The sequence below is a fragment of a genome, unplaced genomic scaffold (assembly GCF_019419815.1).
Source record: "Pyrus x bretschneideri cultivar Hongxiangsu unplaced genomic scaffold, Pyrus_bretschneideri_v1 Contig15, whole genome shotgun sequence".
NCBI lineage: Eukaryota > Viridiplantae > Streptophyta > Magnoliopsida > Rosales > Rosaceae > Pyrus > Pyrus x bretschneideri.
The window spans coordinates 6498453-6515687 of record NW_025999446.1 but is presented as its reverse complement, the minus strand read 5'-3'; the positions used below and the strand labels follow the sequence as shown (position 1 = coordinate 6515687).

Sequence of the window (17235 nt, the reverse complement as noted above, 5' to 3'; positions counted from 1 at the left end):
TTTGAAATGCACGTGCAGACATGTTTGAAGATCTTTAACATCCAGAAGTAGCAGCCTTGATATGATTCATTCTCTATAATAAAGGAGGAGCTAAGGGAAACACCACCAACAACAACACACGGGGAAACAAGAATAAAAAAACCTCATCTCCTTCCCATATCACTTTTCTCATTTTCCCATTTACTTTACATTATGTAAAGGCTTTAAGCCATCTTTCATTTGTAAGTCCCTCAAATATAGTGAAATACAATGAAAGCAAACCCCAGTGGATGTAGTCGATTTGGCGAACCACTTAAATCTTTTGTTGTTTATGCATTTACATTTTGAGATCATTGTTATGAGAGCACTCCCACCAAACCATCAAAATTATCCTTTTACTTCCCTTGGGAATGCTATTAAATAAGGGGGACAAATCCCATAAAATGCATGAGAACTTACCTAACAGAATTGCTCTATGGAACTCAAATGGGTTTATGCATCAACATCACCTAGAGAGATGGAGTAAAATGGTAAAGTAATAATTCTCAATTAGATTGTTGTGTGTTATCCATATTATATATTATTGATAATATAATACGATTTTGGCTGCTAACAATTTGATTAGTGTTGCAGATATAATACAATTTTGGCTACTAACAGTTTGATCAATGTTGCAGATGTTATAGAGCATGTGATTATTGATATCCTTGTTACATGGCATATACATAAGCATTCTTGTAAAGTAAGAAAAAGAGTTAAATTGTGTTTGAGTTGTGAGGATATTCAAGGGCTGAAGTTTGCCTTGAATATAAAATAATGAACCTTGTATATGTCAGACGTTGGGTGAAGGGCTTGAGTATACAAATTGGTTGATTATAAAAACAATGAAATCTGCATGTCAGGTGTCGGGGGAATGCCTTGAATATACAATTGGGCGTCAAGGGAAGTGCCTGTATAATAAAGTGGAAACTGAGAATTTAATTACAAAAATTGGGTTTAAAGGATGAACGGGAGTTAACTCATATTCACTACTACAAAATATGACTTTCATGACACTTGGTAAATTTTTTAATGACATTCTTTTACTGAAAATGTCATTAAAATGATATTATGACGCAACTTAAAAAAAAAAGGAAAAATGGGAAATAAAAAACAAGTTATTGAAGATGCTACGAAAGAAAAAGAAAAAAAGGAGACGTGAGTGAAAAACATAAACGTGGTGTTTATCATTGTCACTCAGTGTGAATTCCCCACTTTCTCAATAACCTCCTACAACTACGCCGACTGCCAAATTCAGTTCTCCCTCTCCAGCATCCAAACGCATTCTCTCTCTCTCCCCTCTTGCCGTCAAGGTCCGTCCCCTCACTTCCATTGTATGTAAATCTTTATCTTTTAGGTTTTCTTGTTCAATTGTTCGCACTTTCTTTTTATGAAACCCTAAATTAGTGTAGTGGGTTTGATCTGTTCAAACATGGAGTAGAAAATGCACTCAAATTTACAAATTTAAATTGTGGAGTAGGAAGGCACCTGTCAATTGTCAGAAATCAGTAGAAAATATGCGCTTATGTTTATCCCTCTCCCTCCTTCAAAGAAAGGTCCACCAATCTTTCAATCTCGGATTAATTTTGTTTACTATCATAAGGTCTGTGCTTGCTTACCATTCTATTTTGCTACGTTTCTCTCTCTCTCTCTCTCTCTCTCTCTCTCTCTTTCTCTCTCTCTATATATATATATGTGTGTGTGTGTAATGGTGTGCTTATATGAACTAAGAAAGTGACTTCAAATGGTAATGCGGCATTCCATCAAGCAAGAAGTCCATTCAGGTTCGTGTTGTACTTCTCATTCGTTTCTCTTAATTTAGGGCCTCAGATGAATATGAGCAGATATTATAGATGACAAAAGGGAACTAACCAAATAAAAATTAGAGTGAACGAACAGAAAAGTTATATTCTACATTAATCAGAATATCATGCTGTTGGAAGTATGCCCACAAAGCCACTCATTTGATGTAATAGCTTTTTGGAATACTTAATGTATTAAACTTTTATATGTTTAATGGAGGGCAAAGCTTATTGTTAATCACTATTTATTGTATCTTGTGTTTAAGCAATAAGGGAATCCAAGGAATGTATTTGATCTAAGAGTTAAGTGATCTAAGTAAGTTAAATTTTCGAGACCTTTCTCTTATGTTCATTCCTAAAACGTTCCTAGCCATAGGGTTGCCAATTGGGCATTGACAATCCGCTAAGGTTAGTATGTGTTATGTCGACTCAAGTATGGATATGACAAGTCTCAAGTCATTTAGTGTTGGACACTAAGACAAACACATAGGTGCTCGAAAGAGTAATCGAGTACACTGAACTATGATCAAAAGAGAGTTCAAACATACATGTCATGTAAGAACTCGATGGTTACAATATGCAAAGTAGTCATTTGACCTGAGGCATCATAGATGTCTAATAGTTAGGTCCTTGATCTTTGATCGTGTCAAATGGCATTCCTTTGGAGTGTCCACGGCATGGTTGGGGTCAAGCTATCTAGTCATGTAGGCATATGAATGCACAACAAGGGATCTCTAACCTTCCATGGTGGAAGGAGAATACTCTAAGATATGATTCGAGAGTCTTTGGCCAAAGCATATGAATATGACTTAGGAAGTTTGTTCCAAATCTTATTCAAGCGAATCATATAGGGAAGTATCACATTGGATAGTAGACATGAAACAAACTATCACTTCAACAATGTGATTAAGAGTGTTGTATTAGAGAAGGACCATATTGCATTGTAAGTTGTAACTGGATAGGTTCTCCAACCACTTCTACTTAGCTTGGGTAACCATGACATGCTGCTAGGTGTCACTCATGGTTTGTGGAAGCCCTAAAGATTAGCAAACACTAATCTTAAGGGAGAATTGAAATATGGTTTAAATTCACAATCGATAGTTAAGAGTAACATCGCCCACTGCCTCGCTAATTGGAACCTAATGGATCGTACACCGAGTAAAGATGAAAGTGAGGTAATTAAATGAAATGGATAAGCAATTAAATGGTTAATTGAAGTATGGTCAAAGTTAATTAATTAGTTAATTAATTATACGAAACATTCGTATTGGACTTCTAAGTTGGTTTTGGGTTTAGGAGCCCAAAAGTGTTTTGGTCCACAAGGCCCATTATGTTTAAGTTGTATGACAACTAAAACAAAATGGGCAATTAGCCCAAACACTTAGGGAGGCCGGCCATGGATAGTGAGGGATACCAAACTTGTGTTAATTACAAGTTTGCCACTCACAAGAAATGAAGTATAAATTCAAAATTATAACTTTATTTTGTTAAGGGTTTTTCTTGATAAAATTATTCTCTCTATTTCAACAAGGGAGGCCGGCCACTTAGGGAGGGATATCTAGCAATTTCCTCTCCCCTAAGTCATCCATTTTTATCTTCACAATTAATCTTTGGTGTAGAGACTTGGAGACATCAAGCTTTTGGTGTTTTGAAGAACATATCCTCAAATCCTCAAGGAAGCAAAGGAGGTGACTTGAAGGCCCTCCACTTGGGTGAATCCCTTGTGTAATCAAGGATGAGCTACAAGGGTAATGATTCTCTAAATCCTTTCTTCTCTTTAATGTTGTTAAAGAGTCATGGTTCACCATATACTAGGCTTTGAAAGTCATGGGTTTTATGAATTGTTTTTGGATGCATGCCTACTTTAATTTGTTAATAGTTTGCCTATGTATTCAAATTTTCTTTACATGTTCTTAGTAAGGACATAAATTTTCCTTCAAGTGGTATCAGAGCCTAGGCCTAGTTTATGGTGGATCCTTTTGGGTTTTGTGATTTTTCATAATATGTGATTTAAATGTTGTAAATGTTACAAGCTTTGTTCTTGCTTTGAATATAAATTTTGTTTGAAAATTTAGCATCTCAAATGTTGTAGATGTAGTTCATATAAGCATGAATATTGGAACTAAAATTTGGTGCCAAGTATTTTGGGATTTTCGGCCAAATCCAAAGGGTGATTTTTTGGGTTCATGTTAGGCTTGTTAAAATGGTTTTAAAGTGTTTTTTGGAACCCCTAAGTACCCTAGGATATTAACCCTCTTTTGAGTTGTGAAAAATTGAGTTTTGGTAAGTGAAAACATTCATGGAGCTATTATGAGTTTTCATGAGTGTTCTTCAATGTTCTTGAAGTTCTTGAAGTTCTTCAAATGTTCTTCAATATTATTAGTTGATGGGTGATGATTATTGGTGAAAAATGATTAAATGACTTTAATTATGTCAAAGATATATTTTCTTTTCAAACCATCCCCACCATCTTTAATCTCACCCACCAAAATCCACTTACAAATTTTTTTTTTTTCAAAAATCTCAATGATACTATCCTTGGCCGGCCACCCTTCTAGTGGGGTGCTTTTGTGCAATTAAATAAAGTTTTGATACTTTTGTGTATTTGTATTTTGGCCCAAAAGTTTGTGTTTTTGCAAAATGGCCCAAATAAAATGAGAACAAAAATTGTTTTGTCTCTTTAATGAGAATTGGATTTTCATTAAATTTAGTTCCATTTAAATCAATTCTATGGATCCAAAAACCAATTGTTTAAAGTTGCTTTCTTAGTTAATTTGATTGATTAAGAAAAGGGTGATTATGAACCAAATGCCTCGATAATTGAGCTATGTGATTGGCCGCTTAACGTTATGAATGTTTGGGTTTAGTAGTATAGATTTGAATGCAATTTGATTAATTCAAGTTTGTTGTAAAGGGCATAAGTCCTCCAATTTGTTGTAAAGGGCATAAGTCCTCCAATGTGTTGTAAAAGGGCATAAGCCCTTCTCTTTATTTCATGTATTCCTATTTGTTTAATTGTATGCAAATTGGAATAGTTGGGTCCAACGCCCAATAGGAAATAACGGTTTAATTAGATTAAACGCGTAACTAAAATCAACAAACTATCTACCTAAAACCCAAGGTCCAACACAAGGCTCGTGTTGGATCAAATCAATCGGTTCATAATCATCCTAAAACCTAAAACGACTATATAGTCCATATGAGGATGCAATGCGTTCGTTAGTAGTTCCATATAGTCTCGCTTGTTTCAACGAAACAGTGGGAGTATTATATGCTACTAATTCATATTAACTTGGACCAATAGTTGTGATAGGCCCATGTGTAGACATCAAAATTTCGGTAAAATGAATGTTGACCAATAATTAAAATTTCAAAGCTCACGTGTCACATAAATTTTACATGTAGCGTGTGACTCAACGAAAAATCGAAATAAATTGGAAAAGTCATCAAATAGGACACGTGTCAATACCTGGCAGAAATGATTTATTTCATCTGATTATTTAAATCCAAAAATCAAGTTTTGGAATTCTATAAATAGGAAGCCAAGGCATTCATTTTGAGGAAAAAAAAAAAGAAGAAGGGAAGAGAAATTTACATTACACCAAAACCTTGAAGCCTTGAAACTCTAAAGCTCTCAAGCAAATCCCGAAGAATCAAGAAATCACTCTTCGTTCTTCTTCAAATCCTCCTTCAAGATCAAGCCCCAACGGCCCTTGAATAACTCCCACCAACACAAGATCAAGCCCCGACGGCCCCTTGAAGAAAGTGTTCATCATTCATCATCCGTTCATCCTAAGATCAAGCCCCAACGGCCCTTTGGATCAACAACCTCAACAAACTCATACACCCATTCTTCAAGATCAAGCCCAACGCCCCTTGAAGATCCATTGATCAACTGTTCATCCTTAGATCAAGCCCCGACGGCCCTTTGGATCAACAACTCATCCACAAACCTACACCCTACGAAGATAGAATCAAAGGAGCAAATTACAAAGAGATTGTAACCCCAAAATCATTAATACAAAAATATATTTTGTACACGTATTCTTGTCTCTTGTTTCAGGAATTTTTCGTGTTTACAAATTTGGCACGCCCAGTGGGACATCTCTACCTCTCATCTCTATCCTCAAATCATCGAAAAACGCAAATGGCGTCAAGAAAGGATCAAGTTGTTCCTGCAATCAAAGCAAAGAACAAGAACATCATCGCCGCAAGTGGTGATATTTCGGGCATCATAACCCGAAGTAAGGCAAGAGATCTTTTTGCCGCGGCTTCCGCCCCTGCATTAACTCTGTCAAAGGAACAAGAGCACCTGAGGCACGAGCCTGTGATCACCCTAGCCTCGCTAAAGGCATCAAAATGGGAGAGCCCGAGGAAATACTTAGAGTCCCTACTCTCCGACGCTGATTCGAGCAGCAGTACAACCATGCAAGTCATGACCACTGGAGCAACTTCAATCGAGGAGCAGCTAGCTCAGATGAATGAAGCAATTGCAAAGCTCGCACGGACTGTGGAAGAGAAGGACTTGCAGATTGCCGCACTCGTCAACCAACTAGATGCGCGGCCCGACGTGAAAGTCGACCCAAATGATGGCCTAGTAAAGAAAGAAGTCAACGAAGAAGAGGAGCCTTCAGCAGAGAAAGTCGAAGAGAAGCTGAAACTAGACCAAGCAACGGCGTCCATGGGATCTCTCTCTATCCAGCAACTACAGAAGATGATTGCAAGCACTATCAAGACACAGTACGAAGGAAGCTCGCATGACTCCGTACTGTACTCAAAGCCTTACTCCAAGAAGATTGATGCTTTGAAGATGCCAAGGGGTTATCAGCCCCCAAAATTCATGCAGTTCGATGGAAAAGGCAACCCGAAGCAACATGTTGCCCATTTCATTGAAACTTGCAACAATGCTGGGACAGAGGGAGACTACCTCGTCAAACAGTTCGTGCGTTCGCTGAAAAGTAACGCTTTTGACTGGTACACTGACCTCGAACCTGAGTCTATCAACAGTTAGGACCAGCTAGAAAAGGAATTCCTCAACCGTTTCTACAGCACTCGTCGTACTGTAAGCATGCTAGAGCTGACCAGTACGAAACAGTGGAGAGATGAACCCGTCGTCGACTACATAAATAGATGGCGCTCCTTAAGTCTGGATTGCAAAGATCGGCTTTCTGAAACCTCTGCCATTGAGATGTGTGTTCAAGGCATGCACTGGGGGTTACATTACATCCTCCAAGGCATAAAACCAAGAACATTCGAAGAACTAGCAACTCGTTCCCACGACATGGAGCTGAGTATCGCTAATCACGGGAAAAAGGAGCCGATTACTAACTTCAATAAGGATAAAGTATTCGCCCCAAATGTAGACAAGACCGGGAAGAAGCCCGCTAAGGAAGCTTTCACCGTCAACACTACCCTCATCAAGACCTCCTCAGCGCCCATCAAGACCTCTTCAGCGCCCATCAAGATCTCCTCCAAGAAGAAAGTGAAGGAGATAAAGACAAATGAGCCTCCTCGCACCCAAGACAGATACAAGAGCACCTTGAGAGAGTTGGAACAGAAAACGTACCCTTTTCCTGACTCTGACATGGCTGCCATGTTAGATGACTTGCTGGAAAAAAAGGTGATTGAGCTACCCGAATGCAAGCGTCCTGAAGAAATGAATCGCACAAATGATCCTAGATACTGCAAGTACCATCGTATTGTGAGCCATCCTGTTGGCAAGTGCTTCGTTCTTAAAGAACTCATCATGAAGCTAGCACAACAAGGGCAAATTGAGCTCGACCTTGAGGACACGGCCGCAACGCATACCACTACAATTGCGTTTGGATCGTTTAATCCTGTGCCTCTCCAAACGACACCTGACCGTTCTTGTGAATGCTCAAGTTGCACGGCACCCCCTACACAACCATCACTGGAGAGAAGCGACCAAGATGCACATGCTGATGATGAAGAAGGATGGATATTGGTAACCTACAAAAAGACAAGGAAACCAAGACCACGAGTCATACAGCCAAATGTGGAACAAAGAAGAAATCACCACGGCCGCAACAATGCGAAGCCTAAAAGAAGCATAAAGCATAATAAAACAACATATGCTAGGGAACCTATGGAGCAGGAGCCACGCATTCCCATTTCCTTGCATGAGTACTTCCCGAATGACTTTTTCCAACAGTGCACTACCATGGCCTGTCACACGGTTGAAGTAGAAATAGAAGAGCCCTCAAAAGGCAAAGCTATCACCACTGAGGTAGAAAAGACCCTCACACCTGAAGAAGGTCTGTCAACACACTTTAGCATCGAGGAAGCGCTACCATTGCCAAAAAAGATACGAAGAGCACTAGCAGCAGTCCTGGCAGGTCCCGGCGACCACGAAGTGCGAGAAAGTAACGACGAAGGCTCGAAGCTTCAGCCACATGAATGTGCCACATGTTGTGCCACCCATGACGTAATTAACTTCACTGACGAAGACTTACTGCTGGGATCAAAGCCTCACAACCGTCCTCTCTTCGTCTCAGGGTACGTAAGGGAATACAAAGTCAACCGCATGCTTGTGGATGGTGGGTTGGCCATAAACATCATGCCAAAATCAACAATGACCATAATCGGCATCAAGGTGAATGAACTATCCCTGAGCCGTCTGCTGATCCAGGGTTTTAACCAAGGAGGACAAAGGGCGATGGGCATGATCCGAGTAGAGATGACCATTGGTGAGCTCAAATCAAGCACGATATTCCACGTGATTGATGCAAGAACTTCCTACAGCTTGCTCTTAGGAAGACCTTGGATCCACGCAAATGGGGTAGTGCCGTCCACCCTTCACCAATGCCTAAAATTTTACCGAGAAGGGGTGAAGGTGATCCAAGGTGATACTAAGCCATTCACCGAAGCCGAATCACACTTTGCAGATGCCAAGTTCTACATGGATGAAGACATGGTAACCGAAGCCCTTCCGGAAGATATCAGATCCACGGGCAAAGCAGCACCTACAAAGCAGGAGTGGCAAGTCATGCCTAAAAGGCAAAAAGAGCAGACTGTGCCATCTTCAAGCAAAGACGATGATGAGTTTGCTAAACCTGCAACAACCAAAGGGAGTAGGATGCCGTCAGAAGGACCGAACGCACCCATATTTCGATATATCCCGATGTCAAGAAGAAAGAATGGTCAATCTCCATTCGAAACTGGAACAAGAAAAGCCGACACACAGTGGCACGCGGATAATGTGAAGTTGCTCAAGACAAATGCAATTTTACCTTTGACACAGCTAGGGGGTGCTAAGGTCGCAAGACTACCACAAGGCTTCATAAAAGCTCTACCAAAGAAGATGGAATCAAGCTTTCTTCCACCAAAAGGACTGAGGAAGGTTTCGACCCTAACGCCTACAAACTCATGTCAAAGGCCGGGTACGACTTCGCTTCTTCTGCGGTGGCTGGAAATAAGGTTTCAAACACTGTCAATGACGAAGAACGTAACCTCACCAAAACTTAAAAGAAGTTGAAGGAGCATGGTTACAGAGTTGACAACAACAAAGCCGGACTTGGTTTCACACCAAATGCACCTGTGATGATTTCAAACAAAGCGAAAAACACTAGCGCTCAACACATCAGCGTGAGCATTGAACAAGACCAAGAGGAGCCTAAACCCTCCCCTCGGACGTCGTTCTTCGATAGGATAAGCCATTCAAGCTCCAGAACTTCAGTGCTTAATCGCATTGGTGGTCAAGACCGAACCCCTGTCTTCAAGAGGCTTAACGCGCCAACATCCCAAAGCTCTGTTTTTGAAAGTTTGTTAAAGCTTAAGAAACAAAGCAACATAGTTATCTCTCCTCTGCAACGATCAGCTTCAGAAAAATTTGAAGATAATGAGAAGCCTTTTGGAAAGAGGAAGACAACACCAAAGGAAGAAAAGCTCGATGGGTTAGGAGAAAAAGACAACGTTCGAAGCTTGATTCCTTCAAGGATGAAGCGCCAAGCAATCCTAGAGGTCGACACAAAGGGACCACTGAAAGTAAGAAGGCGTACTATCATCCACACACCAGACAATCCTTATGCCAACGAGCTCGAGAAGACAGCACTGAAGGGGAGGTCCAACATGTTTTCCATATCACGGTTCAAGAAAGTAAAGAAGACGAAATCCCCGAGGAAGATGTCACTGTTGCACCACCACAGCTCGAAGATGGGGGGCAAGCCACAGTCGATGATCTCAAGGAACTCAACTTAGGTACAAGCAAGGAACCAAAGCCTATCTTTGTAAGTGCATTATTAAGTACAGATGAGATAGAGGAGTATTATCAGCTGTTGTTAGAATACAAAGACGTTTTTCCCTGGACCTACAAAGAAATGCCCGGCCTGGACCGTATCATCGCTGTTCATCATCTTGCGGTCAGGCCTGGAACACGACCGATAAAGCAAACTCAAAGACGCTATCGATCTGAGCTTATCCCACAAATCGAGGTCGAGATCGACAAGCTAATCGAAGCAGGCTTTATTCGAGAAGTGCAATACCCCAAGTGGATCTCCAACATCGTCATTGTCCTTAAGAAATCAAGACAAATACGTGTTTGCGTAGACTTCCGGGACCTCAACGATGCTTGCCCAAATGACGACTTCCCCTTGCCAATCATTGAAATCATGGTGGATGCAACCACTGGCCATGAGGCATTATCATTCATGGATGGCTCTTCTGGGTACAATCAAATTCGCATGGCCCTCGAAGACGAGGAGCTAACAGCCTTTCGTACTCCAAAAGGTATCTATTGCTACAAGGTGATGCCCTTTGGTCTAAAGAACGCTGGAGCTACGTATCAACGCGCAATGCAGAAAATCTTCAATGACATGCTACACAAGAACGTAGAATGTTACGTAGATGATGTGGTGGTTAAGACGAAGAAAAGATCAAACCACTTGAAAGATCTGCGAATAGTGTTCGAAAGGCTGTGAAAATACAACCTCAAGATGAACCCGTTAAAGTGTGCGTTTGGCGTCACCTCTGGAAAATTCCTCGACTTCATCGTCAAGCACCGTGGTATTGAAGTAGACCAATCAAAGATCAAGGCCATTCAAAGCATGCCCGAGCCAAGAAACCTGCATGAGCTGAAAAGTCTACAAGGATGGCTAGCCTTCATCAGACGCTTCATCTCCAACCTTGCAGGGCGTTGTCAATCGTTTAGTCGCCTTATGAAGAAAGATGTTTCATTCGTATGGGACAAAGCATGCCATAATGCTTTCGAAAACATAAAAAAATATTTGTCGAGTCCACCTGTCCTGGGGGCACCTGTGCCCGGGAAACCGCTCATATTGTATATTGCTGCTCAGGAAAGTTCAATCGGAGCACTCTTGGCGCAAGAGAATGAATCCCAAAAAGAAGGAGCACTTTACTACCTCAGTCGAACTCTCACCGGCGCTGAGTTGAACTATTCCCCAATAGAAAAGATGTGCCTCGCTTTGGTGTTTGCCATTCAGAAACTCAGACATTACATGCATGCTTACACCATCCACTTGGTTGCTAAAGCCGACCCTGTCAAATACGTTATGTCTAAGCCAGTCTTGACGGGGCGACTCGCTAAATGGGCTTTGCTTCTTAATCAATATGAGATCATCTACGTCTCAGCTAAAGCCGTCAAGGGACTAGCGCTAGCAGACTTCCTTGCCGATCATCCAATCCCGGCTGATTGGAAAATCTCAGACGACTTGCCTGACGAAGAGGTGTTCTACATCGATATTTTCCCGACATGGACGATGTTCTTCGATGGATCCGCACGAGCAGACGGAGCGGGGGCAGGAGTAGTATTCATGACGCCACAAAGGCAAATACTACCTTACTCCTTCCAACTGAATCAGCTATGTTCCAACAATGTTGCTGAGTACCAAGCATTGATAATCGGGCTCCAAATGGCGATCAACATGGAAATCACAGCTCTTGAGGTGAATGGCGATTCCAAGCTCATAATCAATCAACTCTTAACTGAATATGAGGTGAGGAAAGATGATCTCGTCCCAAACTTCTGGCTAGCGACCCAACTGCTACAAAAGTTCGAAGCTGTGACACTAGAACATGTGCCAAGAAAGGAAAATCAAATGGCAGGCGCTCTCGCCAATCTAGCCTCGAGTATGACACTAGGAAAAGATGAAGTTGCAGATGTGCTAGTTTGCCAAAGATGGGTGATTCCACTCGTTAATGAAATGTCACTAGATGATACAAATGTCATCTCAGTACTTCTAGTCGATGCTGAAGAGTGGAGACAGCCGCTGATCGACTACTTAGAGCACGGAAAGCTTCCAGATGATCTTAGACACCGTTCCACAATACGTCGACGAGCACCTCGCTTCCTTTACTACAAAGGAACACTCTACCGACGCTCTTTTGAAGGAGTGCTCCTGAGATGCCTAGGTGAGGAAGAAGTTAATCAAGCCATGGAAGAAGCACATTCAGGTGTGTGTGGGGCACATCAGTCTGGACCAAAGCTACATTTCCGGCTTAAAAGAATGGGTTACTACTGGCCGAGCATGGTGAAGGACTGCCTGGAACACACCGAAAGGTGCCAAGCCTGCCAATTCCACGCTAACTTCATACATCAACCGCCTGAACCATTACACCCTACAGTTGCTTCATGGCCGTTCGACGCATGGGGATTGGACGTTGTAGGACCAATTACGCCAAAGTCATCTGCAGGGGAAGCTTACATCCTAGCTGCAACAGATTACTTCTCCAAGTAGGCTGAAGCCATACCTTTAAGGGAAGTAAAAAAGGAAATTGTTGTTCGTTTCATCAAGGAGCATATCATCCACCGATATGGGGTGCCTCGCTACATTATCACTGACAACGGAAAGCAGTTCTCCAACCGACTCGTGGACGAGCTTTGCGACAAATACAAGTTCAAGCAGCACAAGTCTTCCATGTATCATGCTCCGGCCAACGGCCTCGCAGAAGCATTCAACAAGACGCTGTGCAACCTCCTGAAAAAGGTAATCGGCCGAAAAAAGAGAGACTGGCATGAAAGAATAAGTGAAGCACTTTGGGCATATAGGACTACACATAGGACTCCTACCCGAGCTACACCTTATTCTCTCGTATATGGCGTAGAAGCTGTTCTACCGCTCGAAAGTCAAATCCCCTCACTAAGGATGGCTATACAAGAAGGCTTAACTGATGAAGAAAATGAAAAGTTGCGCCTTCAGGAGTTGGAAGCGCTGGATGAGAGAAGGCTCGAAGCTCAACAACACTTGGAATGCTACCAAGCACGGTTATCCAAGGCATTCAACAAGAAAATCCGCCCAAGGTCTTTCCAAGCCGGAGATCTCGTGCTGGCATTGCATAAGCCTATCATTACAACTCATAAGACAAAAAGCAAGTTCACATCAAAGTGGGATGGACCCTACGTAATACAAGAGATCTACACCAATGGCGCCTACTTAATCATGGCAGAAGACGGATTGAAGATCGGCCCCATCAACGGCAGATTTTTGAAGCGCTACTACCCCTAAAGCAAACGCACCACGCTCCTGGCCCGCAAGAGCATAAACTGTGTACTGCAAAATCATCATCAAAACCACCACTCATTTAAACTACGTTATGACTTGATCTCTTCTTTGGAAGAGTACGTAGAAACTTCAAAACTTCAAGTACAGTCACACCAAAATAAATAAATAAATGTAAAAAAAAAAAAAAAAAAAGGAAGGGAATGCATGTATATGTGTTCTCCCAAAATCAGAAAATAAATAAATAAATAAAATAATAAAATAATAAAATAAAATAAAATTAAAAATTAAAAATTTTAAAAAAATAATAATAAAAAAATAAATAAAAATTAAAAATAAAAATTAGCTAGTCCTTAAAGTCTAAGCCCAGCGGCCGAATCGGCCTGGTCATTCAAAGCCTTCCAAGCTTTATCAAGAATAGACTGAAGATACTTGCTCTGTGCTTCAATTCGAAGTGGTCGACGACGCCGCCGGCCCAAGTCACCATCTTGACCTCTTCTCTCTCCCCCCTTCTCTCTCAAAACCCAAATTAGAACCCAAAAATCCAAATCAATCGCCCAGCATTACTTCCTTCGGCTGCTCCAATCCCAATACCACACTCCTCCAATCTCTTCTCTTCTCAAATTTTTGAGGATTTTTGGAAGCGCCTTATCGTTTGGGTCAATGGCGGTGTCGACCAGTTTCGCCGGAGCAAAGTTGGAGGCTCTGCTGTCGAGATCTTCATCGTCGGCTGCAACCACGTCGTCCACGGCCTCTAGCGGTTCCTGTTTGGTGGGTTCTGTGAGGTCCATTAGGAGCCGAAGGCTCCAAATTTAGAGAGGAGTGAGGTGCGAGGTGGCTGCTTCTTCTGATGCTTCTGCTGCCGCGGTTCAGTCCGTCGCTTCCAATATCTCCGCTCTTGAGCAGCTCAAGACCTCTGCCGCTGACAGATACACAAAGGAAAGAAGCAGTATTGTGGTCATCGGACTTAGTATTCACACAACACCCGTTGAAATGCGTGAAAAACTCGCCATTCCAGAAGTAGAATGGCCTCGAGCCATAGAGGAGCTGTGTGGTTTAAATCACATAGAAGAAGCAGCTGTTCTTAGTACTTGCAACCGAATGGAGATATATGTTGTAGCTCTCTCTCAGCATCGTGGTGTCAAAGAAGTTACCGAGTGGATGTCAAAGACAAGTGGAGTCCCTGTTTCTGAGTTATGCCAACACCGGTTTTTACTCTATAATAAAGATGCCACTCAGCACCTTTTTGAAGTATCAGCAGGTCTTGACTCTCTTGTCCTCGGAGAAGGTCAAATTCTTGCCCAGGTGAAACAAGTTGTTAAAGTCGGCCAAGGAGTTGTTGGCTTTGGTAGAAACATCAGTAGGCTATTCAAGCACGCAATCACTGTGGGAAAGTGGGTTAGAACTAAAACAAACATTGCTGCTGGGGCAGTTTCTGTAACCTCTGCTTTTGTTGAACTTGCCTTGATGAAGCTTCCTGCACCATCACATGCTACTACAAGAATGTTGGTGATTGGTGCGGGCAAAATGGGAAAGCTTGTGATCAAACACTTGGTAGCAAAAGGTTGCACAAAGATGGTTGTTGTGAATAGGACTGAGGAGAGAGTGGCATCCATCCGTGAGGAGCTGAAGGGTATTAAGCTCATTTACAAGCCTCTTACAGAAATGCTTACCTGTGCAGCAGAGGCAGATGTGGTTTTTACCAGCACCGCATCAGAAACCCCATTATTTTTCAAAGACGATGTGAAGGACCTTCCTGCTGTAGGTCCAGAGACTGGTGGTTTGAGGCTTTTTGTTGATATTTCCGTCCCTCGGAATGTAGGTTCATGTGTTGCTGATGTTGATGGTGCTCGACTTTACAATGTTGATGACCTTAAGAAGGTTGTGGCTACTAACAAAGAGGATCGCCTTCGGAAAGCAATGGAAGCTCAAGAAATTATTACTGAAGAATCGAAACAATTTGAAGCTTGGAGGGATTCTTTGGAGACAGTACCTACCATCAAGAAATTAAGAGCTTATGCTGAAAGAATCAGAGCTGCAGAGCTTGACAAATGTTTATCAAAAATGGGTGATGACATATCAAAGAAAACAAGAAGAGCTGTAGATGATCTTAGCCGAGGTATTGTGAACAAGCTCCTTCATGGTCCGATGCAGCACTTAAGATGCGATGGGAGTGATAGTCGAACTCTGAGTGAGACACTTGAGAATATGCATGCTCTTAACAGAATGTTCAGCCTTGAGACAGAAATATCCGTATTGGAGCAAAAAATTCGAGCAAAGGTGGAACAATCCCAGAAGTAGAGCTACAACATCAAATTTCTTTCGCAACACATCTACTTCCTCAAACTCGAATAAGGGGAAAACAGTCTCACATTGTCATTTTAGCATTCCCACAATTAAGGAAATTCTTACTCAAGCTTCCAGTTCCATCATGGATTCAGTTCCTGCTTCACATTGGAGGCCGACTGCATGCAGTGGTTGTGAAATACATCCCAGAGGGTAAGATTTTGCAAATATTGGAAGATAGCGAGGGGGAGTTTGTTGGCTGTGCTCAGTGGCTGTGATCTACCCTCTGCTCATCACCTAGCGCTGTTGCAATTCCTCCACTTCAGGCTTGACGCCTTGCACTACCTCGAGCTCGTCATTCTGGGCACCATGATCAAAATCAACGAAAAGTTTCATTGACCGCTGTCAAACGATTAGCCGGTCTTCAAACTCGATGCCTTACACTCTGCCTCAAGATCTGGCTGCTTCTGCACCTCCACCATGGCTGCTGCCTTTGAATATGATCAACAAAACCAAAGTTTGTCAACTCACACCCAAAGACCTCATCCGTCTTCTCGCCTCTGCTGCTGCATTTGAATCAGAGAAGAACTTCAACGACCGCCGTCAAACGACTAGCCGGTCGTGAAGCTCGACGCTTTGCACTACCTCCAAGCTCCCGGCTCCAAGCTCGACCCCGTGCCCTTCATTGCTGAAGCACCGGTATCCCGAAGCTCTGTTCCATCTTCTGCCCATCATCAAAATATATAGGGAAAAGAAGACTAATGGTGGAAGACATAAAAAAATTATAAAGAAAGATAATGGTGGAATCCGTCAGCCCATTTTGAAAGTAAAGAATTAAAAAAAAAAAAAAAAAAAAAAAAAAAAAAAAAAAACATCTTTGGTGGATCAGTGCCACCGAAAGAAAAAAAAATAATATAAAATAAAATATAATAATAATAATAATAAAATAAAGTAAAAGGAAATGATGATGTTGGGAAATAATGATGAAAGTAAAGAAAAAAAAAAAAAAAAAAAAAAAAAAAACATCTTTGGTGGATTAGTGCCACCGAAAGCAGAAAATAAAAAATAAAAAAAATAAAATAATATAAAATAATATAAAATAATAATAATAATAATAAAATAAAGTAAAAGGAAATGATGATGTTGGGAAGTAATGATGAAGGTAAAAAAAAAAATAATACATCATTGGTGGATCAGCACCATCGAGAAAAGAAAAAAAAAAGAGAGAGAAAAAAAAAAAAAACATCTTTGGTGGATCAGCGCCACCAAAAAAAAAAAAAAAAAAAAAAATCTTGGTGATGTATATGTTTTATCTGTATTTAGCACAATACACTGAATAAAATAAAGCATGTCCATTAATTTCCGAGAAATTACAAGTGCGTACAAAAAAAAAAAAAAAAAGATGGAGCTTTCACAAAGGTTGTTCACGTGAAGCCCCACTACTTGGCCAAACTCCAGGAGCGGGAGACACCGAAGATAGATCATTCGAGGCCCCAATACTTGGTGGAACGCTAGATGACGCAGGAAAAAGGTGTATCTGGAAGAAAGACGCAAGCCTTTGACGGTCACTTTGAACTCGACCTTGAGATTCTTGCATCTCATCAAACTTCCTCTTCATGCCTGTCGAATAATTATTTGCAAGCACGTGCAAACTT

The 17235-nt window shown here is 41.5% G+C and overlaps 1 pseudogene; it reads left to right on the top strand.

Moving 5' to 3' along the window:
- Positions 1 to 13780: 13780 nt before the first annotated feature.
- Positions 13781 to 15688, top strand: LOC103942948 (annotated as a pseudogene).
- The last annotated feature ends 1547 nt before the right edge of the window (positions 15689 to 17235 follow it).